The sequence below is a fragment of the Amblyomma maculatum genome, chromosome 3 (assembly GCF_055883805.1).
Source record: "Amblyomma maculatum isolate TAMU_Amacu chromosome 3, ASM5588380v1, whole genome shotgun sequence".
Classification (NCBI taxonomy): domain Eukaryota; kingdom Metazoa; phylum Arthropoda; class Arachnida; order Ixodida; family Ixodidae; genus Amblyomma; species Amblyomma maculatum.
The window spans coordinates 40529594-40553590 of record NC_139346.1 but is presented as its reverse complement, the minus strand read 5'-3'; the positions used below and the strand labels follow the sequence as shown (position 1 = coordinate 40553590).

Here is a 23997-nt window from a genome sequence, read left to right as displayed (position 1 = left end):
CAAGGCATTCTCCACGAAGTAGCGGGAGCACAGCGGTGGAGGCAGTCGCAACAACTATGTCACCGGCACCGCAGTTAGTATCAAAGATAGCAGAGAGAAGAAGGAGGTGACGGCGAGAAGCGAACTTGGGAGAAGGCGCAAAAAGAACAGTCGCCTCGAAAGAAAATGGTACACACACGGAAACAATCACAGCACAGTTGGGCGGAATGTCGGTGTCGTCGGCGACAACTTTGGTGCAAGAAAAAAGACAGCGAATGGTCAAGAACCGCATCACAGAGCGCAAAGAAGGCGACGTGGGCGCGGGTACAGTCAACAGCATTGTGGCGGGAAAGGAAATCCCAGCCAAGAATTAAGTCACGCGAGCATGACGCAAGCACTAAAAACTTGACGACGTACAAGACGTCCGCGATAACTACACGCCCTGTGCAAGCAGCAGACGGACGAACGGAATCGGCGCTGGCGGTGCGAAGAGAAAGTCCAGAAGGCGGGGTGATGACTTTATGAAGCGAGCGGCAAGAACTTTCGCTAATAACTGACAGAGTGGTCCCGGTATTAACGAGTGCAAGGGCACGAATACCATCGACAAACACTTCGAGAATTTTCGGTGGAGACAGACGAGGACTTGTGGTAGGCGAAATGTGCGCTGTTCGTGCCCCAGGAACTGCGGCTGCTAGTTTTCCGAGCCTTGTGTCACGCTGCTACGCCGCATGAGCGACAAGGACCGACGGCGAGGGGACGACGAGCGGTGCAATGGAATATTCTGGCGGCCCGATGAGCTGTGCGGCTGCCCTGGAGATATCCCCGAAGGTGGGCGCAAAGTGTCGTACCGATAATTGCTGTCAGCCATAGTGCGTGCAGGGGCAGAACGCAGAGTACGACGGCACAGGCGGGCGAAGTGGCCTGGAATACCGCAGGCATAGCAGATAGGCCGGTTGTCATTCGTGCGCAAGGATTGTAGGGAGGCGTCATTGATAGGTACCGTGGAGCGACAGTCGGTGGCGCCATAGTCGGCAAGTACGCAAACGGCTGTGGCGGCGGAGGGCAGGCGGTCACTTCTGCATATGTGGGAGGCATTTGTACTGGTACAGGTAGAGGCGGCACGACCACAGGGGGGCTGTAACTCAATGGTGCAGCAAGAGGTGTGGGCTGCAGTGGAACAGGGTCGACACGCTTGCATAAATTAACGACGTCTTCAATGTAGCTTGTGAAGTTTCCCCTTCATGCTCAACTCGTACGCTCAGGGCTTCTCCAGCCCGTAGTTTCCGAACTGTGGGACGACCGAAAACGTCCGTGAACTTTGCCTTGAAGTTGGCACAAGTTGGCATGTCGGCCTCATGATTTCGATACCAGAGGATAGCAACGCCACTCAGGTAGAAGATGACGTTGTTGATTTTCATGTGGTCATCCCAGTTGTTAGGACGACTCACCCGCTCGTACGAGGCCAACCAACCGAAGCGGTGGCCTTGTGTTAGAGCATCCACCTCGCATTCGGGAGGTACCGGGTTCTATGCCTGGTGCCGTCAGTTACCCACCAGTTTTTAAATGGGTACAAGCTTTCCCCCGGCCTGGTGCTCGGCTCTTCTGGGGTGAAATGCTTGGGAAAAGGGGTCAAAAAAGGGCCACAAAGGAACCGAAGCGTTGGCCTTGTGGTAGAGCCTCGCATTCGGGAGGTACGGGGTTCGATCCCCAGTGCCGCCGGGTACCCACCGGTTTCCAATGGGTACAAGATTTCCTCCCGGCCTGGCGCTCGGCTCTTCTGGGATGAAATGCTTGGGAAAAGGGGCCATAAACCAAAATGTTGGTTCAAGAAGAAAAAAAAGGGCCACATAATGGGCTTTTGCCGCGCGAGGTGGACTTATTGTTGTCCGATGGCGGAACTTATCGCTGCTACATTGGCGCAACTATTTGGGCCGTGACCCCAAGAAGAGTTTAGCTCGCCAAACAGTATCCCCGGGCTTACATGGGATCGCCCAGGCCGAGCCCCTTCCCAAGAGCTAAGTCCCACAAAATGGCGGACACCCACGCCGGGGACCGCTCTTGTCCTAGTTAACGTCTGGTCATCATCGAGCTGAAAACGAATCCTGCAGCTCTCCCAGCGCGCGTGGCGGTCTTGTCAACTACTGCCACCGCGTTGGTCGTGTTGTGGGTCGCACCCACGTGCTCGGGCAGGCGGGATCGCAACACCCGCGGTGCACTCCCATGACGTGCACCCCTGCCAGACGCCTTCGCGCCCCCGACTTCGGTAACTCTCTTCGTGCTGCGCTCCACGCGAGAGCCTGATTCTACCAAATTTTGTTAAGCGTCTTGGATTGGACGCCGGCCCCGTTGCAAAACTCTTTGGGACCTACCGCCTACGTACCGGAAGCGCGAGTCGAGGCTTCATCCTCCACCCCTCTGGTCTCACAGCGGTACTACTGACAGACTCTCAAAGGGCGCTTGCACCAGTTCTGCTTTCGCTTCGTCTTCACTGTCTTAGCCTGCTGAGCCGCCCGCAGGCCTCAGTGTTTCCCGGGACGTCCCTGGCGTACGCCGGAGGGGGAGTGAAGACAGTCTCTAATAGCGCCCCCATGCCTCCTCGTGGGCTGGGTTACACAGGATTGCCCCTACCCCTGAGGACATTAGTCAGCGGGGATTCCCCTGTGGCGTCCTTACATAGAGACTTAGCCGCCTAAGCCCATCCCTAGGCTGCACCGGCGGGTGAACAGACTCTTATTTCCCGCTACGAGGAGTGGTCACCTCCAACTCCAGCGGCTTCTACCCTGGATTACAGGGAATTAGGAGCTCCCCAGCCTTATCCCAAGTCCCGTTTATCAATAGGGTACATCATCGGTAAAGGCTGTCATTTTCGGTGGGCCCCACCGTAGCAGTTCCTAAGCCCGAGAATCCACCCTACTTTAGTGGGATAGACGTCTTCAGAGTGCACAAGGCTCCGAGGTTCCAGTCGGCCGTCTGAGCATTCACCGGCGTGGCCTCTCTCGATTACAGGAGCGCGCCATTGCTCCCAGCCTTATTTCTCAGGGCTTCATTGCCATGGTTGCACCCCTTTAGGTTACAGGAGGACGCAGCCCCTCCCAGTGACCAACCAGAAGTCAATCCACCCATCATCGGAAAAACTGCCTTAGTTTGCTCGATGACAAATGAATGCCACAAGGCTGACCTGTCCCTCTTCATCAGGTCACAGCTGAGTCCTCTCCGCTTCCGCGGAGGGCTCTCGGGTGTCTGCTCACCCGTGTTGTAGTCCCGCTCCCGCCCCCCAGAAGCTTGGATTTATGGGCCCTCGTCAGACATGAGCCTGGCTATGGGAGGAGACATATGCAACACTTCTCCGTCCCGCTCGTACGAGGCCAACCAATCTTCAACGTCCTGGTCACCCTGCCCGCTGAAAACTGCGGGATCTCGCTGCCGAATGGTACCGGAGCATGAGATGGACTGCGAAGGGGCTGCCACTGGCTGTTGGCCTTCCTCGTTTGTCGCCATAGGTATCGTACGGCTGCGGAGCTCCACGGTGATCGTTTAAGGGTCGTACCTTGGCACGTTCCACCAAATGAAGAGGGGTTTATTGGGGGTTATTCGGGGGACTGGAGACGGCGACCGGTGACACAAGGCGATCGTAGAGCGAGGCACAATATCGTCCGAACAAGTCGGTCCGAGCTCTCAGTGAGCGCGCCAGCTGATCGGCGTCTTCATCGTCGTTAGCTTCGGCGCTGTATCATTTTCCTTACAATATATATATACGTATGGACCTTGGAATGCATAGCATGTGTCCTGGGTTCCCCTTCCCGTCTTTTGCCCTAGCACGTTCACGCAAGCCTCTCCAAACAAACCCCTCAGCTCAAAAACAGCGACTTAAGCCATGGGCGTTTGTATTCTTGCTGTCTTTTTAGAGCGCAGCTCTGTGGCGTCCGTTCCTGGGTTTCGCGTCGGCGTCGGCGTCGGCGTCGGCCTCGTAACCAGCTCCGCCCCCCTTTCATCCCCCCAGCGCTAGCAGCGACCGACTGATACCGCTGGATGCCGCTGACGCTGCTAGAGAGTCAAGATAACGTGACTGCATAGAACACCGTCGCCGCCATGCAGAAAGAGGAGGGGAGGGTCCCCCCCCCCTGTTCCTGTGTGGCGGATAGGGTGCTCTTCAGTTGCCGACGCGCCGGTTATTTCACGTAGGCCCCGGCACGTCGACGAATACGTGACCACCTTCCCACGGCTAGACCTGGTTCTTGGCGCTGCGGAAGCGAGGGTATCATATTGTTTGCGTCGGCATCGGCGGCGTTGTCCCTGAAACCAACTCCGCAGCTGGGGTTGACTCACTATCGGCGTCAGCAGCATCAGTCAGTCGCTGCTATCTCTTTCCTCGTCCCTTTATCGCGTTGTCCGCTTGCTGCGCGCGCTTCTGCCCCTATCGTTTGCCCCTGGGTGTACACGCCGCCCCCCTCCCCCCTCTTCCGGCGAGTCTCCAGTTGTCAAAGCGCCGGCTCGAACTTAATTCCTTTCTTCGCTCCTCCTCCAATGCAACCCCTGTGAGGTGGTAATCAGAGAGCCAGACCGGTGGCGGCGGATCTGTATATGTGCACCGCCCGAGCCGAAATTGCCGCTTCCGTTCGCCACTGCGAAATTATCTGCCAGTTCTTTGCTGCTGCTGCTGCTGCTGCTGCTGCTGCTGCTGCTGCTGCTGCTGCTGCTGCTGCTGCTGCTGCTGCTGCTGCTGCTGCTGCTGCTGCTTGCTGCTGCTGCTGCTGCTTGCTGCTGCTGCTGCTGCTGCTTGCTGCTGCTGCTTGCTGCTGCTGCTGCTGCTGCTGCTGCTGCTGCTGCTGCTGCTGCTGCTGCTGCTGCTGCTGCTGCTGCTGCTGCTGCTGCTGCTGCTGCTGCTGCTGCTGCTGCTGCTGCTGCTGCTGCTGCTGCTGCTGCTGCTGCTGCTGCTGCTGCTGCTGCTGCTGCTGCTGCTGCTGCTGCTGCTGCTGCTGCTGCTGCTGCTGCTGCTGCTGCTGCTGCTGCTGCTGCTGCTGCTGCTGCTGCTGCTGCTGCTGCTGCTGCTGCTGCTGCTGCTGCTGCTGCTGCTGCTGCTGCTGCTGCTGCTGCTGCTGCTGCTGCTGCTGCTGCTGCTGCTGCTGCTGCTGCTGCTGCTGCTGCTGCTGCTGCTGCTGCTGCTGCTGCTGCTGCTGCTGGTGCTGCTGCTGCTGCTGGTGCTGCTGCTGCTGGTGCTGCTGCTGCTGGTGCTGCTGCTGCTGGTGCTGCTGCTGCTGCTGCTGCTGCTGCTGCTGCTGCTGCTGCTGCTGCTGCTGCTGCTGCTGCTGCTGCTGCTGCTGCTGCTGCTGCTGCTGCTGCTGCTGCTGCTGCTGCTGCTGCTGCTGCTGCTGCTGCTGCTGCTGCTGCTGCTGCTGCTGCTGCTGCTGCTGCTGCTGCTGCTGCTGCTGCTGCTGCTGCTGCTGCTGCTGCTGCTGCTGCTGCTGCTGCTGCTGCTGCTGCTGCTGCTGCTGCTGCTGCTGCTGCTGCTGCTGCTGCTGCTGCTGCTGCTGCTGCTGCTGCTAAACGAGCTGCCAGAGCAGAGGCCCAGCGGCGAGTCGAACATATATCAGTCTATTTCTCCGACCACAAAGCTTCCTTCATGACTGTGAAGAACTGTTAGTGGAGTCTTTGTTAAAAGAATACGTGTGAACAATAAAAAAAAAATTCTGTGATTGCGCAGACATGTGTTGCTCGATTTCTTTGCCTCAATCTATCAAAAAGGTGAAACAGCTTATTTGCTGCGCTCAAATTTCGCATTAGGAAGTAACGTAATGGTCGGTAATTTTTTGTATCGCATCTCGAACGGGAATTGCTGCAGCACCAGGCTCCAGCGAAGGAGACGCCCGTTTGTGCCTCACATATTTTTCAACCACGCTAATGGGTAATGGTCTGTTTCTACTATGAACCTCGAACCTGAGACATAGCAAATACGTTTCTGGATCGCTCACACCTTACAGTCGCATTCCTTTTCGGAATCCGCCTTTTGCGCAAATTCTATGCGCATGCGTAAAGGCCCAGCGGCGACTGATGGAAACATATTGGACGGCATCGACGGCGTTTCTCTTCGCCGGCAGTTCACTGGAGCTGGTGGCACGGTGACCGTCGCAGGCTTGGCAAAGCGATGCCAACCAGATCTGCCGCTTACAGTTGCCCCTCTCGAGGCGTGCGGGAATGAAAGATGCGGTTTTTCAGGTTCCCTTCGGCGAGCCGCGACCAGCAACGACGTGAAGCTTTAATTAGGGCGACCAAGCGTCAAGATGTGAAAGGGTGACCTCAGCAACCGACTGCGTACTTTCGACTGTGCGAAAAACACTTCGTTACAGGTATGTACGCTATGTGCGCTAGATGTCATAATCGCTCGCGAACGGCGGTGCATCACAATAAACACCGTATTTTTTTTTCTTGTTAGTCAGGCGGCAGTCGAGATAAAACACGCTAAATATTACGGTCTAGCGCTCATAGCCGCCTTGCGCTACCCGGCCCCTTCGCACTTAAAAAAAAAACAACATACATCGCGATCAGGCCCCGTCGCTCATAAACCAAACAAGCACCCAAACAAGTCACAAAAAAACATGGTAAATATTACGGTCTAGCGCACACAGTCGCCTCTGATACCTGCGCTATCTGGCCCTTTCACACACAAAGAAAACAAACTGCAAAATACATCGCCATCAGGCCCCGTCGCACATAAAGCTAACACGCACAGAACAAATTCTCATTGCAGCTGTCACTGGTGCGTTACAGGCCGGTTGCGAACTCCAGTCGGTACTTTTAATCATGGCTATTTCCTTTAGATGCATACATACGTGTAGTGTCTGTGTTTTGCCGCTCGGAGCATATGACGCACTTGACAATCTTGCACGACGCACAGTGGTATTTTTCTTTTTTTTTAGCACACAAGCTCGTCTTCGTTCTGTCCAAAGCATTCGGGTTTCGATGTACGCAATCAGCTGCACTTAGGGAGCTTGAAAGTCGTCGCCCTAGACTAAACCTCCCGACAGCACGGAAACCGCCGGGCACAAATGAGTCTCCTGGAGGGTTCATGCTCGTTCACTTGCGGAATGGAGCGCTGTGGACGTAAACAGCGTTGGTTCCTGACCAACATGCGCGTCCGATGCGTAGGAGATGAGCATGTGTCACTATGCAGTCATTGATTCGCAGAAATCGCTGCGGAGGCAGAAAGGTTGTGGAGCTTTTCACAACAGAATGACAATTCTCTGTGCATTGAGAACCTTTTTACCACGGCGACAACACCCGTTCTGAGGGCAGAAACCGGCTACAGCGCTGAATCATCCATTGCCAGAATAATGCCGGGCGTTTCCTGCAGGTGTGCATTCTGGCCGGGACCATGCCCTGTTCACGGGATGTGCCTCTGCCGAGCTTCGTAGGTGAAATCCTATAGCTGCACGCATTTAGATGACGCGGGGAGGAAGCGACACCCATTGCACCATGCCGGCGCCGCGGTGACCGCGTTGTGCTCGGTAACACAAGACACCCCTTTTAGGTGTGACACTCATCATATACTGTTAGCCCCTCACCTAGATCGCGGTCGTACATGCCTTGTGTGGACCCGCGTCACCACCCAAACGCTTCATTTACAGCGGGTATATTCTTAACCCCGCGCATATGCGCCGCTCGGAAGTCACAGGAGACGATTCTATCCAGCTCAGCATCAGCGAACCCCTGGCTGTTCTTCCCTTTGAAATCCCTTACTTTTTCTCTCTGTCTCCGTGCTCTCCTTTCATTTTTTTTACAATAAAATTAGCTCTGTCGTGAATCTGCACGCTGAGAGAATCTAATTCTGTCCTGTCGAACACAGCCCGCGCCATGGCCCGCGCTACTCGCTCTTACAATACGAATACAGTATATGCATGCGTTATGAATGGATTGTGAAAACGCTAAAACATTTCCCCATACTCCGTGAGCATGGACCTGCAATCACTGTTACTACTTTCCGCCCCGAAAGCAAAAAAAAAAGGGGGAGCTTTCGCTGTATACCTGCGTTGGCTTGGCCATATCACATGGCGTGCTTTCGTGTCGTCTGCTACACTGCCGTCCAATGTGTTTCCCACCGCTTCCCGCGTGAAGGCGCCACATCATCCCGCAAAAGGCGAATTGCTGTATGCCTCCTCTCTGGTAGTGAGCTTTCAGCTGACATAGAGGACTGGGTGTTCATGTCCCTCGTCATCTTTCTGACACAACACAGCGCCCATGCCTCTGTTGCTTCCGTCGCACTGCATGTTAAATTATTTAGAGTAGTCGGGGGACCTTAGAATCGGGCCACTAACAAACGCTTGCTTTAGCGATTGAAGCGCATTCTCTTTAGTGCTGTGCCAAACGATGCACTCTGGCTTGCCCTTACGCAGAGCGTCGGTCAGAGGACTCGCGAGTTGCAAGTAATGATCTATGTACTGGCGTTAATATCCGACAAGCCCTAAACATGCCCTGACCGCTGCATTGTGGCTGGTCGTGGATAGGAAGATATGGCCTGCAATACAATCTCGGAACGCCGGCAAAGACCATTTCCTACCTCATGACCCAAATAGCTTATTTCCTGACGAGGGATTTGACATTTTTCAGGCTTTATTGTGAGTCCGGCCTCGTGTAACCTGACAAAAACGTCTCTCAAATGCTGCACGTGTTCTTCACAACTGTCCGAAAATAATGCCACGGCTATGCAGCGAATCAGTTGGATGATCTGTTGACTTTGTCTATTGAGAGTCTTTATGACTACTCCGTGCGCACCATGGGAGTGAAGAACTAGACTAGAACACGGATTTTGGGTACTAGCGGGTTCGAATGGGCATCTAACTTGAGTGAGATAGGACTGAATCTTATTGCTTAGGGCGGTAGATAAAGAGTTCTGATTTTGAAGGGAAACAATTTAGACCATGTTCCCTTATTTAAGTGTCGATGGTGTTGAGAGCGAATTGTAGGTGTCCCTCTATTTCGGCATCACTGCTGCGGTTAGCCGAGACGGTGATGAAGTCGGCGTAGAAGCTGTATTGAATGTCGGGGATCTGAGCAAGTTTTTCTTCTAGGTGAAGAATTGCTATGTTGCCTAGTATGGGGAAGGACGACGGCCTGGGGCGTACCTCGTGAACCTAGCGTGATGTATGAAGGCAGTGGTCGCCAAAGGTAAGTGTGGCAATGCGCCGGCTGAGGAAATCTCGGACGTAATTATACAATCTGGCACTGACTCGCGGGGTTGTACGATTCTGAAGGATTGCTGTATGTGCAACATTAGCAAAGGCTTTGGTAAGAGTGCGATAAGAAGTGAACTGTTCGAACAAAATCCTAGAGCGTTCCTCGCCTTCAGGGCCGGCGCATATCATGTTACTTTTGACGCGTGCAAATCTTCAGATGCCCTGATGTATAATTCATAAATATATAGCTGTGGCTTAGCTTGGCTAAGCCAGGATATGCATTACGAAAGCTGAGGCATAGATTGGTTAGCCTCTGTTACTTGAATACATGTTCAGGTTAATATGGTTGCCTGGCTAGGTATCTTAGGCTCTTCGTCTTGGCCTGTTTTCATTCCAACGCATAATAAGCCTGGCATAAGCCTTTCCTATTCGCTTTCCATACCTCCAAACACGGCGGTTGTTGTTGCGACTGTAGAGACCGGCCGCCGCCCCCGACGGACGTACGCTTCCGAGCTCCGCCAGCTAAGCCTCCCGAGTGAGTCTTGGTCGGACGGCCACACATTTATTCCTATATTTTTTCTCCTTTTCGTCGTAGCTCTCGGTACTTTACATCATTCTGTAGATATTTACTTTCCGCAAAGCACCGTATAGTTTTTATTTCAATCCCATCATTAATAACTAAATTACGGCTTAAAAACTGGAAAACGCAACAAACGTTCTTTAAAATCTTCCAATTTTTTCTTAACCTGCCGCTCCGTACAACTAACACCCAGGACTTAAACAAACACACCTACATAAGCGCTAGGGTTCCCCCTCCAACTCTTCCGCATGCCCAACGCTGACAAACAAGCGCCACACACTTAAATACGCCATTAATTGAAACATTCATTAATAAAATCAAATTGAAATAATTACCTTTAAATCGGCACCGCCTGTTAACTAACACCATCACTAGATTCCCCTCCGCATCCTCATTCCAACGACATCCTCATTAACCTTCTCAACTAAGTAATAACCAAGATATTAACTAAAACCTCAAATTCCTTTGTCTTTTACCTCCACGTGCTTACCTAAATTTTAAACTAATAAATATACAGCGTTCATAACCACAATCCTTAAAGTACAACTCCTTCCGAACAAACCAACACTAAACTCGCACAAATCCCCCCCCGCACAAACCAAATCTACACTATTTATTCGGAGAGCCACATACCCCCAAGTGTGTAGCTATCTTCCAAACCCACAATTCCTCAGCTTTCCTAACCACATACACTCAAAATACACTCCGTTCCGAAAAAAACAACACTTAATTCGCACAAATCCACCCAAGCAATCCAAAACTGCACTATTTTAACCTAAATCTTCAATTTCGGACTTAGCCCCAAACCAACACATTCGAGCCTCCTCTCCCACGAGGTTAGATGATTCGTCCCTAACTCTCTCAAACCACAATAACTGCACTCCTCTCTTTCTCCCGACTTAAACACCCAGCAATCAAACACTACTTTCACTTAATTCCTCCCGACCTAAACAACACCCTGGAACCAAACAGTACTTTCACTTAAATTTCATTTCCGACGTTTTACTCAAGATCTTAAAATTGGACTTTGTCACTTTCAACATCCCGACCGGCCTACTTTTTTTTTCTCTCTCTTTAGAGAACAACTTACCCTCCTAATCCAAACTGCCCACCCGTATTCTAGCCTCTTACCACTATCTCGCTCTTACTCAGTGAATTCACATTTTTGTGTTTGTGTGATTTTTGTCACTGTTGTTGCTGTTGTGTTGTTTTTGAGTGTCGGAGAGTCCATCATCCATTTTATTAAGACCCAAATATAGGTTACAACCTATCTACCAAAACTGCATGCACCTTATCTATTCCAATTTAGCACTGAGGGAAATACACAATAGTAAAAGAAATGCAGTGGGACATGTCCCATTATACAGTTCTCGCAAACAAAAAGGGCGCCAAAGCAAAAATCCCTCCTCGGAGACGGCTCGCACACTGGCACGCACCGGTAGCCAGGCACCGAGTAAACAAAAACCCAACCATGGGAACAACCCTCTGAGCACCTCCGATAGCTCATCGAGCTCAGAACAGAACTCGGATCAGTCCGAAGATGAGGAGGAGATGCCAAACAATCCTCCCACACGGGAAAATATCCCAGCAAAGGCACCAGGCCCAGAGGAGGGGGCGACAGTAGCAGAGGGAAAAGAGGAAACGACCGCCATCCTACAGAACAACGACCTAGAATTTATGCAGGCCATCGCAGCAGACCAGGGTCACGCACTTTCCACAGCACTAGCAAACTCCTTGAGCCTTTTAACAATGTAAAAACTACATTCGTTTCGGCTGCATTCAAGAACGCACAGCACACGGGCTCCCTTAGGGTCCTCAGGGAGATCAAGGCTCCTCCTCCCCCACCACAGACCTTCAGGCAATGAGAGCCCAAAGCTCGTTCAAAAGAAACCCCCCCCCCCCCCCCCCAAACTAACACCCTATTCATACAGGATAAATCACCCAATGGCACAAAGCCAACAGCCATTGCCACGTTCCTCCAAAAAAACTACGATCCAGTTGAGTACGGACTGACAGATGTGGAGATGCGGGTCAGCGGGTACAGGCTGGTGGTCAGCTGCACCAGCGAGGATGGATTAAAGAAGCTCAAGACTGCTCTTGAGAACAACCTGAGAGCTCACGAGCTTACAACTCACCAGCCAGCCCTATGGAGGCCAACGTTTAAGATAGTCGGCCTCCCCAAGAAGATGGAGAGGGAGGAAATCGTCCCAGAACTGAAAATGTACAACCGCCTCCTCACAGACGAGGACGGACTCTACATCACTGCAGAGTACGTCAACCCCAGCGGAAGGAGGGTCTTCATCCTGGCCACTAACATAAACACATACCACCGCCTGAAGGAGACACAGCTGGTTAGGATGGGGTGGACCTCCTTCTCCATATACATAAACCACAACACCCCACTTTGCACACAGTGCGCCAACTACGCACACGTGGCAAAGCACTGCCGCAACAGAGACCGCGCATGCACCATATGTGCGCAGCGCCATCATAAAGACGAGTGCCGCAGCGACACAGCCAGGTGTAGAGCATACGCGGTCTCTGGTTGCCATGATCCTGAACACCCCATGGGCAGCAGAACCTGCAACACCCTCCGACAATTTCACGCAAAGCAAGAAGCCCTCTAGCAGTAAGCCAAGAACAACCACCTCTGAGCCATAGTCATTAATCTGGACTTGTCCCCGCAACCTAACAGACACACACAACACTCCACCACAGTCATAGACCAAAACACACACTCTCAACACAAAGCACTACCTCTGAAAATAATACAAGCAAATCTGGCACATGCCTCAAAAGCCAATGAACTACTACACGTATACCAAAAGCAACACTTTCACGGCATCTCACTCATCCAGGAACCATACTATCACAACAACAAGATCACGTCATTCCCTTTCAAAGACAAAATTATTGCATTTGACCAATCACCAAAAACTGCAATCATAATACACAATAAAAGTATTCAGGTCTTCCCAACCAAAGTCACAAAAACACTAATAACTGCAAGAATTACATGGCACGAACCACAACTCCTACTGATAAATATCTATGCCCCACCAAACGATGATATTGAAACACACATCTCACTACTTGAACAACTCATCCCACACAACGAACACACTATCATAGCAGTTGACTTCAATTCGAAAAATCTAGCATGGGGAGGCCCAATTAGCGATGAAAGAGGGGATACTCTAATTGAATTTTTTAACACAATAAACTTCACAATCCTTAAACAACCCAATAGCCCCCCCCCCCCCCCCCACATTCGAAACATTCAATGGACGCAGCTGGATCGACAAAACTGCAACAACACCGAGCACACAACAAACCCACATAAATGATTGGGAGGTCCTCAATTATGAAAACTCCAGTGACCATAAATACATACTATTCAAACTATTTAAGGGCAAAGAATCACCTCAAAAAAGACTCACGCAAAATGGCACACACAAAATACTCCAAACCCTTAAAGACGACACATGGCTGAGGGAGACCGCCAACACCCCAATCACAACGATTACACACTCGAACACATAATCAATCACCTATACAAAAAAATACAAAAACTAACCAAACAATTCGAAAAACAGTGAACAACGAACACACCCAAAACCCCTGGTGGACAAAAGAACTTGAAATCGAAACGAAAAAAGTAAGGGCTATGCGAAGACGATACCAAAACGCCCCAGATACACTTAGAGAGGAATTCAAAACAAAATACGCAACATCGCTCAAAACATATCAGGAAAACATCTCCAACACCAGAAACAAATTCTGGAAAGAATACTGCAGCAAAGTGTATAAACCAATTTACACTTCCCTACAAAATAGCCGCCAACAAAATTAAGAAAACAAGTCAACATCCCATCAATCAGGAAACCCGATGGCACGGAAACAAAAACACTAGAAGAATCAGTAATTCTTATCTTCAAATCACTCTTCTCAACACCACAGACAACAATACCAGGTACAGCAAAACAATCACCGGAACCTCCACAACACACAAGAAACATGCACCCTACCTTCCAAAATGACATACCATTCACAGAAATAGAAGTAGACACAACCATTAGCGCACTTAAACATATAGAACCAGGTGCAGATAATTAAACAACACCATTTATCCAGTCGCTATATGACCACCACAAACAACCCTTCATTAACGTCTTCAATGCATGCCTCTCATTAGGACACTTCCTAACTCATTGGAAAGAATCTAAGGTCATACTGTTCCCCAAAAAAGAATTCTCACATAAAAACCCAATACCAAATCAATTTAGACCAATAGCACCTAACTCCATATTGGGAAAATTCTAGGCACCCTTCCTAAAAACTGCATTTACCACTTTCTTTACAAAAAAAACCTCTTCCCGTCCAACAAATTTGGTTTTACATACAATGTTTCTGCAACACTCGCACTCCAATCTTTCTTTAACAACATCAAAGAAAACAAATCCAAAATCTACATAACTATCATTATCTCCTTGGACATCAAAAACGCCTTCAATCTCATTCAAAAATCCCACATAACTAAATTCCTTCTACAAAATAACTGCCCACCTAATCTCAACAAAAATGTATCTGAGACCCTCACAGATAGATCAATTTCATTTTCCACAGGAAGCACAAGCATCATACGCAAAATCCTACAAGGTTCCCCACAAGGATCCCTCCTTAGCCCACTACTATGGAACATAACAATTACCGACCTACTCAATACCACCACACCACAACACACACAAATACAAGCATTTGCAGATGGCATTACAATTGCAATACACGGACACACAAGAACAGTACTCGAACAACGAGCCGCACACGTTCTAGACATTGTTGAACGCTGGGCAGATGCAAAACAAATCCAATTCAGCCCTCAGAAAAGAAATTTCTAATAATTGGCAATAAATACCAAACCAGGCCACCAAAAATTAAATTTGACGGGCGAACACTAACACACAAAACAACTCTTAAAATACTAGGCATAACATTCGACTCCATACTCTCATTTCTACCACACCTAAACGACATACAACAAAAAGTCTCCACAATCACTACAAACATTGCTAGATTCACAGGACCCACATGGGGCATGACACCATCGCAACTCAGAGATATCTACATCCGCGCAACAGAAAGACATAATTTATTCCGCCCCAATTTGGTACACACCTAGCTCAATAATTCTAAGAAAACTACAAACAATTCAAAGAATTCCACTCACCAAAGTAACAAAAGCATTACGAACAGTACCAAATTCGGTCCTCCCAATCCTCTCAAGCATACCCCCATACACCTCACCATTGAACGGGAGAACACACTCTACAACATTCTACACAACAACAAGCTATACCAAAACGAAGAGCTCCTGATCTCCTCGGACAACATAGCACACAAGACAGACATTCGGCTCACACATCCTGCAATATTAAGCACAACTACAGCACACAAATCCCAACTTCCGCGCCCTATACATATACACTGACGGCTCACGCTCTGAAATCGGAACCGGCTCAGCAATAGCAATTTTAAATTCTAAACACCAACTAATGGAAGCAAAACAATTGAAGCTACCGAATTACGCATCTAACTTTTAAGGCTAAGCCAATGCCATCATACAGGCAATATGCTGTGCAAACAACACCCATCACACAACAATAGCTATCCTCACAGACAGCTTATAAACACTGAAAGGCCTAAAAAATCCAACAAACCCCAACCCACTCAACCACAATATCAAATCAACCCTCCAACAAGCATTCAAAACCACAATATCACACTACACTATGTCAAAGCCCACACCGAAATAATTGGCAACGAAATAGCAGACGAAGCAGCAAAGGAGCCAACCAAACATGGCACACAACTCCACACCCCAATCACAAAACAATATGTCAAAACAACACTCCGTGCACAGATGCACAAAAAATGGACAACTCACTGGCATACAACAGGCATAAACACGAGCACATACAACTGGAAATGAAAAAGTAATCAAGAAATCCCACACACGTAAATCCACTTACAGGAGGAGGAGCCCAATAAATGAACTGCACTGTCTAAACAAAGCTAATCCCCAATCTAAGCCAGCATCCGACTCCTGAGGAACGAGCGTGGATGTGGGGCTCAGGGGGCCACTAATGCCATATTTCCCTATCAATCACCTCATGTCCATCCTCTCCCCCCCCCCCTTTTATTTTTTTCTCGTCACCCCTTTATTATTGTTTTTTTTTCTTTTTCTTTTTTTTTCTTTCTTTCTATTTGCTCTCGTTTTCTATTGTCTCTCGTTTTCTATTCTCCTTTTTTCTATTACTCTTAATAAAGGAAGGGAGGAAAACAGAAAAAGGGAATCTTTTTTCTCTAATTGTTTTTTTTTTTCTTCTTTCTCTCCCCGTTTTTCCCCTCTTACCCGAGCCTTCGCCATCTAATTAGCCATCCAAAGGCACACAATGACAAAAAAGCCACCCATATCCTCCTCCCCCAAAAGAAAAAGAAAGAAAGGGAAAGGGAAGAAAAATAAAAGGGGAAAAACTACTATGATCTCTCCTAGCTGTGAGAGAGGACTACCCCTAGGCCCAACAAACCCACAAGGCATGGCAAGGCCAAAGGCCAACAGCCATGCACTCAGTGAGGCCCCCGGACCAGTATGATCAGGCACAATGCCTCCGCAACACCCAACCTCGAACCACCAGAGCGGGTTACCCTTGATGGGCCCCGCAAGTGGCACAGAGTCAGTAGTAGCACACCGACATCTGTGCGGCGCACTCAGCGCATACAACCAGCGCGAGTGCAGGGGCTAACCCAGTTAGGTCATCCTGCTGAGCAGTGCTGCTATCTGCCGGCCTTTAATACAACATCAGGCTCGGCAATGGCAATGGCCATTTCACTGTACTCTGTACACTGGCTCACCTACAGGATAGCAGACGGGTGAGCTCGCACAAGCAACATCCGGAAAGACGAGGGTGGTCAGTCGCTCACCGAAGCGGCTCCCGGGCGGAGGCGCGTAACCACGCCCGCAACCTACCAGAACTTACATTCTACTAGATCGTCAAGGCTGGGGGTCCCTCCAACCAACCACCAACAAAATTGAAACACAAGAGTGGGAGGAGGAAGCATGAATTGGCAGCAACACCAACGGGGGTCATTGGGGCGGAGGTCAGCTTCCGCACTCTCGGACTCGACTCCTTGCATGGGGACACGGATAACGTCCCTATAATTTAAAAAAAGAAAGAAAAGGAGGAAAAGGGAAAAAGAAAAAGAGGGAGAGGGGAGAACGTGGGAGTGGGAGGAAGGAAGGAAACTAATTACCTAGGTAAACTATAACCAACAACTCTCTAGCCACATAAAAGTACCAATTCAACACAACCTCCCCTTTCAAAAAAAAATTATTTATTTATTTATTCATATAATTACTAGTTTTTACTGTTCTATTTTTTTCTCCTTCCGCGTTCTCTCCTTTCGTCCTATTGTTCTCTAACTCTCTCTTTCTCACCCTCACACATCTCCATCATATTCAACGGTATGCCCAAGCAGCGGGCCTTCACCTCGCCTTGCCCTAATTCCTCCAACAAAACCCAGTCTTCCCCGGGACCACGAGGCTCAGAACCACCAACAAATCAGAAAGAAAAAGGGAGGGTGGGGAACTGGGGGGAAGGGTGTGTGGACGAGAGGAGGGGAAAATCACCTGGGAACAAAATTAAGGGGTTGGGGGCCTCTAATCTAATCTGTACCAAGAATTCACAGGTACCCAAGCCATCCACCAACCATCTCCGCAAGGAACAACATCCTGACAATACAAGCCTAGTATCACCAGCCCCCTCCTTACAGCAAAAACTTGGCCTCTTCGACGACCCTGCTCCGACCCGGAAAACCATATAAATAAACAAATGTTATCAGCAAGAAGCATGTAAAACGCGCCACAATCGCAGTGGAACCATCTAGTGAAATAAAACCGCTATGACTGGCCCGTTCCCGTGGCGGCGGCTGGGCTGGACAGTAGATTAAAATTTTTTTTTAGAAACAAATTTTCTTTATTGGAGCAATGCCTATTCATTTTTCTTACTATTGGTTTAAGCCCGTCATACCTAGTGGCACGGGCAGAGGCACATTATTTGGGGGGGGGGGGGGGGGATAGCCTCACCATAATACATGTCTCTATATGTAGGGACAACGCAACGTAAATGCACGGGCCTGCTAGTGGCTCTGTAGATGAGCCACCTCCGTTGCCTCCACCTGTAGATGAGCCACCTCCGCCGCTGTTGTGGCTGTAGGAAGAAGGAAAGGAAAATGCATGCGCCTGCTACAGGCTCAGTAGCTGAGCCACCTCCGCGCTGCGTAGTGCAGACAGAAGAGACTCCCCTGATGGGGCTGGGGCAGGTAGGTAACCGCGGCTTGCGGCGGAGGCTGGCCTGCCACCGAATTTCTATCTGTTGTAGGCCGTCATTACATCCGCCACCGCTTCGGTGGTGAACGACGGCTGTTGTTGAGGCGCGCGTCTTTCTTTCCCTCTTCCTTTTCTTTCTTCTCTATTTTCTCTGCTGTCTGCACAAGGCAGCGGAGGCGGCTCAGCTACAGAGTCAGTAGCAGGCACGTGCATTTTCTTTTCCTTCTTCCTACAGCCACAACAACAACAACAGACAGAATAGAGAAAGTAAAAGTAAAAGAAGAGAAAGACGCGCGCCGCAACAACCGTCGTTCTCCACATAAGCGGTGGCGGTCGCAATGACGGCCTACAACAGATACAAATTTGGTGGCTGGCTAGCCCCCGCCGCAAGCGGTGTTCGCCTACCGTCCAAGCCCCGTAGGGCCAGCAACAACCACCCTTCACCACCTCCTCTCCTCCTCCTCCGCTGCCTCTGTTGTGGCTGTAGGAAGAATAAAAAGAAAATGCACGGGCCTGCTACTGGCTCTGTAGCTGAGCCACCTCCGCAGCCTGATTGATTTATAGGAAGGGAAAGGCGCGGTAACTGTCTCTCTTGTTTTCTGTGGACACACCAACCGCACCGTAAGGGAAGGAAGGAAGAAAGGTGGGAGTGAAAAAAGAGAAAAAGAGCAGCCGTAGGGGAGGGCTACGGAGTAATTTCGACCACCTGGGAATTTTAACGTGCGCTGACATGGCACAGCACAACACCCTCTTGACTAAGGCCCTTCCATGGAGGCCGTGACGTCACGCCAGTTGCCCTCGCCACCCCGGACGCTGCTTTCGGCCGCCTGGCGTTCGCGTTGAATCTCCCGCGGCTGCTTGTCAAGGTGCGCGTTTGTTGCGTTTTTTGCGTTCGGTAATTAATAAAGGAGCTTGACTAACACTCGAGTTTATTTTTTTTTGCACCACCGATGCATGCACCGCCAATGTCTAAGGTTGCTTTTAGACTTGTGAACAGCGTCCTGAAATACAGTCGCAAATGCTTTTATACAAATATTTTTATTGACAGGAAGGATTGGAAGCGGCCAATTTCATTTCTTGCTTGACGTCTTCATTTTTGTGTCCCCAGGTTTGTTTTTTTTTTGCGCTGCACTTTAAATATGATCGTTTCTCATTTTACAAAAGTTGTTCACAGTAACATTTGTTGTGGCACGCACTACATGCCGCACTAGAGTTTCTGGTGTGTGATCACTTTTACAGGTTTGCAAGGCGGCATCTCGCAGAAATGAAATGCCTACGGGGCTAGCCTGCCACCGGATTTGTATCTTGTAGGCAGTCGTTTTACCGCCACCGCTTCGGTGGTGGACAACGGCATGACCCTCCGGGGCTGGGACTGGTTCAAGTAAGCTGCGCAGTTCGGGTAAATAAGTGGTACGGCATTGGACACCAGATGAAACCTGTCACTGTCAAAGTCTTTCCTGTTGCTGCATCAATGTGTGATAGCTGCTTCATTAGGTCTTTCTCTTGGAAGTGAAGTTAACAAACTCGCGCAAAGTATGAAAAATATGTAGTCACTTATTGCCGGTATATGGACACACTATTACATAATTTGCGTGTTATTAAGCAGTCCAGCACAGTACTGCATACTTCTGTTCAATGTCCCTGACCTGGTCAAATTGACTAAGACTGCCAGTCGTTTCATGTCAAACATTATTTAAGCACTACATGACCTTCTGGTGGAGCACGTGAGACATGGGGAGTACGGCATGAACTTCAGTTTCTCACCATGGAATGCATGCTGGGTGTGAAATACTTCCGCGGGATAACTCTAATCCACGATTCATTTCTTGGAAGAAGGCAGTGGAGCAGGTAACAACACACAATATAAGAAGCACACAAAAACACGAGGACAACGCTTCATTCCTGCTGGCATCCTTTCGAAACGCGAGTTCACGCACCTTGAGACCAGTGTCATAGTTCCCGCGACACACAGGAACACACCACCACCCCATGTTACGTCACGTCAAGTGTTGTCTTCTGCGCAACGCCATATCCTCGTTTCAAGCACCGGTGACGCTGGTCACACTTCAATGTTTTGCACGTACTGGTACATGCAAAAATACATGCACACGATGGAAAGCACACGTGAGCGTGGGAAAGCAACCCAAAAATAACGTCAACGCGGAGCTGTGCAGCACCAAACCTAATCAAGAGAGTACGCAGCGACGACTAAAAAGCAGATATGCTGCGTTTCGATGGAGGCGAAACGAAGTGGCGTCCGTGTGCTGTGCGATGTCAGCGCACGTTAAAGATCCCCAGGTGGTCGAAATTACTCCGTAGCCCTCCATTATGGCTCCTCTTTCTCTCTATCCCCTTTCACTCCCACCCTCATCCCTTCCCTTACGGCGCGGTTCAGGTGTCCACAGAGCAAGTGTGACTGATACTGCGCCTTTCCCTTCCTATGAACCAACCAACCAACCAACCAGTTGCTCAAACATTTTCTCTCGAACCTTTTTCCGAGAACGTTCAGAGAAAGCCTTTATTGGCTCATACTGTCGAACAAAGCTATCCGGGCGAGCGGTGCACCTGGTTGGCCGACAGAGAAGTGACACCACCAGCCACCAAAATCGAAGCGACCAGCCAGAAGTCTCATTTTGTCTAGCGTTCCTGCCATCTGCAATTCCACACGAACGCGCGCCAAAGAACGTCACGCGGCAGGAGCGATGGTGTACCGTCCAAACGCCAAAGGTGTTGGCAGAAAAGGACAACTAGCGTGACGTAGACGCTGGGGAGAGGAGGATGTGAGCAGGCCTTGTAAAAGTCGGGAAGGTGTTGGCACAGCACACGGAGGCCCCTTCACTTCGCCTCCATCGAAACGCAGCCACCGAGGTCAGGTTCGAACCCGGGTACTCAGGCACAGTAGTTGGGCGTCTTACCCTTGCACCACCCCGGCGGAGCTCATACTGTGGTCGCCAAAGCCTGTCCACGCGAGCGGCGCACCTGACTGGTCGACAACGAAAGGAAGTCACCAGCAGCCAAATTCCAAGCGACGGACCAGAGCTCTCATCTTGTCCAGCGTTCCTGCCATCTGCAATCCCACAGTTGAACGCACGCCAAGGAACGCTACTCGACAGAAGCGATGGTGCACCGTCCAAACACACCCTTGGCAGGCCCCGCCGCGATGGCGCAGTGGTTAGGGCGCTCAGCTACTGTGCCCAAGAACACGCGATTGAATTCCTGCCTCGGCGGCCGCTTTTTGGTCGCGGCGAAAGGCTAGGCGCCCGTGTGCTTTGAGATGTCAGCGTACGTTAAAGAACCCCCGGTGGTCGATTGATTGATTGAATGTCCTTTATTGAATGGGAAGGCTCATGGCCATTTCCGGAGTCTTCGGCCGCTTTTCGATTGAGGCAAAAGGCAAGGCGCCCGTGTGCTGTGCGATGTCAGTGCACGTCAAAGAACCCCAGGTGGTCGAAATCTCTGGAGTCGTTCACTACGGCGTCTCTCATAGCCTGAGTTGCTTTGGGACGTTAAACCCCACAAACCAAACCAAACCACTACTCGTCTCTCATAGCCTAAGTAGCTTTGGAACGTTAAACCCCAAAACCAAACCAAAACCAAGCACACTTGGTGGAGAAAGTGCGACAGATACTGCGCCTTTCCTTACCTCTAAACAAACTACAACCATATGTAGCACTGCAACGAACGCCGATAAAAGGCAAACGAGAGGCAAATGATAGAAGAACGGTAGGATTTCTTCATTCACCTCTTAACAGACGCAGAAGAGGCAGAAAACTCCACGAGTGCCCGCACGAACAGCCCGCCAAGACGGCGATTGTGTGTTGATTCCCTTTTCGAGGGCAGACGCTCCGGGCAGGCTTCGCGCACTTGCGCGGGAACACACACTCTCCTTGTGAAATTCTGGCCAGTTTGAGAACTGCCGCTTAAAATCCCTGGACCCTGACCTGAAGCTCCGCCTTCCACCTGGCCTACCCCGACGCGAAGAATTTTTTCTGTGCCGCCTGTGGGTTGGTGTAGCACTCACAAACATGTATTCTTTTATGATAGGCATGGCAAACAGCCCTACATGCACTAACTGTGGATGCGACGAGTACGAGGCCACATTCTTTCTGAGTGCCCGATATACAGTGAGGAAAGGCAGTGTCTGTGCCGTTCGCTGGAGCATCTAGATGGACGCCCATATAGTGAAACTAAGATTTTAGGTCCCTGGCCACGGCGATCGTCTGCGGTGGGCCTCCCAGACACTGCTCCGCTTTAGGAGAAGCACAGACCTAATCTAAAGAGTACAAGTTTCCTATGACATATCTGTAACGTGATGTGATGTTGGATGTCTGTTATGTGACGGTATTAGCTTCAACTATCCCTCTCTCACAACTTTTATATCCACTCATCCCCTTCCCCCAGTGCAGGGTAGCAACCGGTTGCTTTAACTGGTTAACCTTCCTACCTTTCCTCCTCATCTTCCTCCTCCTCCTCCACGAGTGCCGTCAGCCGAATATCATATGAGACCCTCTAATGTTTTATACCGGATGCATGCGAGGGCTCTGCCCTGATTGGGCTGGTGCAGGTGGGTCACCGCTGCTTGCGGCGGGGCTGGCCTGGCACCGAATTTTTATCTGTTGTAGGCCGTCATTGCACACGCCACCGCTGGTGGTGGACGACGGGCGTTGTTGCGGCGCGCGCCTTCCTTTCCCTCTTGCTTTTCTTCCTTCTCTATATTCTCTTCTATCTGCACGAGGCAGCGGAGGTGGCTCCGCTACAGAGCCAGTAGCAGGCCTGTGCATTTTAACGCGTAATTCCGTCTTCTCAACGGTAGGGTCCCGCAACTTCTTTCTCGTCACTGGTTGGCTCTGAGCGGGTTAAACGGCAATTGTTACTGAGAGATGTGTCTGAACGTAACCTAAAGGTAACATACACTCACTAAAGGCATGAAATGATTAGGCTTTAAATGTGCTTTTATTTCATTTTTAGAATATTTCCACTATCTGTCGCCAGGTGACGCTGCTCAGAGGACCTTACCGTTGAGAGAACGGAATCTACCGCAAGCGGCTGTCACCTACCAGTCCCAGTCCCGTAGAGCCAGGAGAAGCCATCACCAGTGGAGCAGAAAGTGTCTGTTGTAGTTGTTGTGGCTGTAGGAAGAATGAAAAGAAAAATTTGGAGGACGCTTAAGCTTCGCCTTCAAGAGTGGAGCGCGATAGAGGTATTGCACCTCGTTGAGAAAACCTATTAAACGCAAGGGTATTGGCGCATCCTCGCACCGGTACCCGCGCGGCCCGAAGGGGAGAAGCGGGTGAGCGAAGATAGTGATCTAAAGAAAGGAAAGACGCTTGATTCTACAACCCGTGAGGGTGCACGGCGAAGCGTCAGGGGCGAGTGGCGCGCCACGTGTCGGGGCAGCGCCGCACATTGCGAGGAGGGGTTCTTCTGTGTTTGCCGCAAGATGGCTCTGCATGTGCGCAGAGCGCAGAAGAAATGTACCGGAAACGTACTTCGCTACTCGTGTAGCTGCGACTTCTGTAAGTAACATGCTCATAATTGCCGATACACACCGCAGTATAACGTTCTACGCCACGTTTCTAAGGCAGCACCGCATTCACTAGAAGCGCTTTTGTACCGCTTTCAAGCATCGAACTCGTGGCTGAGTGCTAGCGTCTCCGTCTCACACTCCGGAGACCCTGGTTGGATTCCCACCCAGCCCATCTTGGAAGTTGATTTTTATGTATGAAGTGCATGCCGGGATTTATCGCTCACGGCCAACGCCGCCGATGACACCGGCTTTTCTGCGACACGAGCTCCTTAACACTACCGCGTTAAAATGGCGTGATTCCGTTCTCTCAACGGATAGGGTCCTCTGAGCAGCGTCACCTGGCGACAGATAGTGGAGA

At 50.4% G+C, this 23997-nt stretch overlaps 1 pseudogene; it reads left to right on the top strand.

Annotated features, from left to right (window-relative positions):
• Positions 1-23997, top strand: part of LOC146194629 (uncharacterized) — a 77149-nt pseudogene that overhangs the window by 3727 nt on the left and 49425 nt on the right.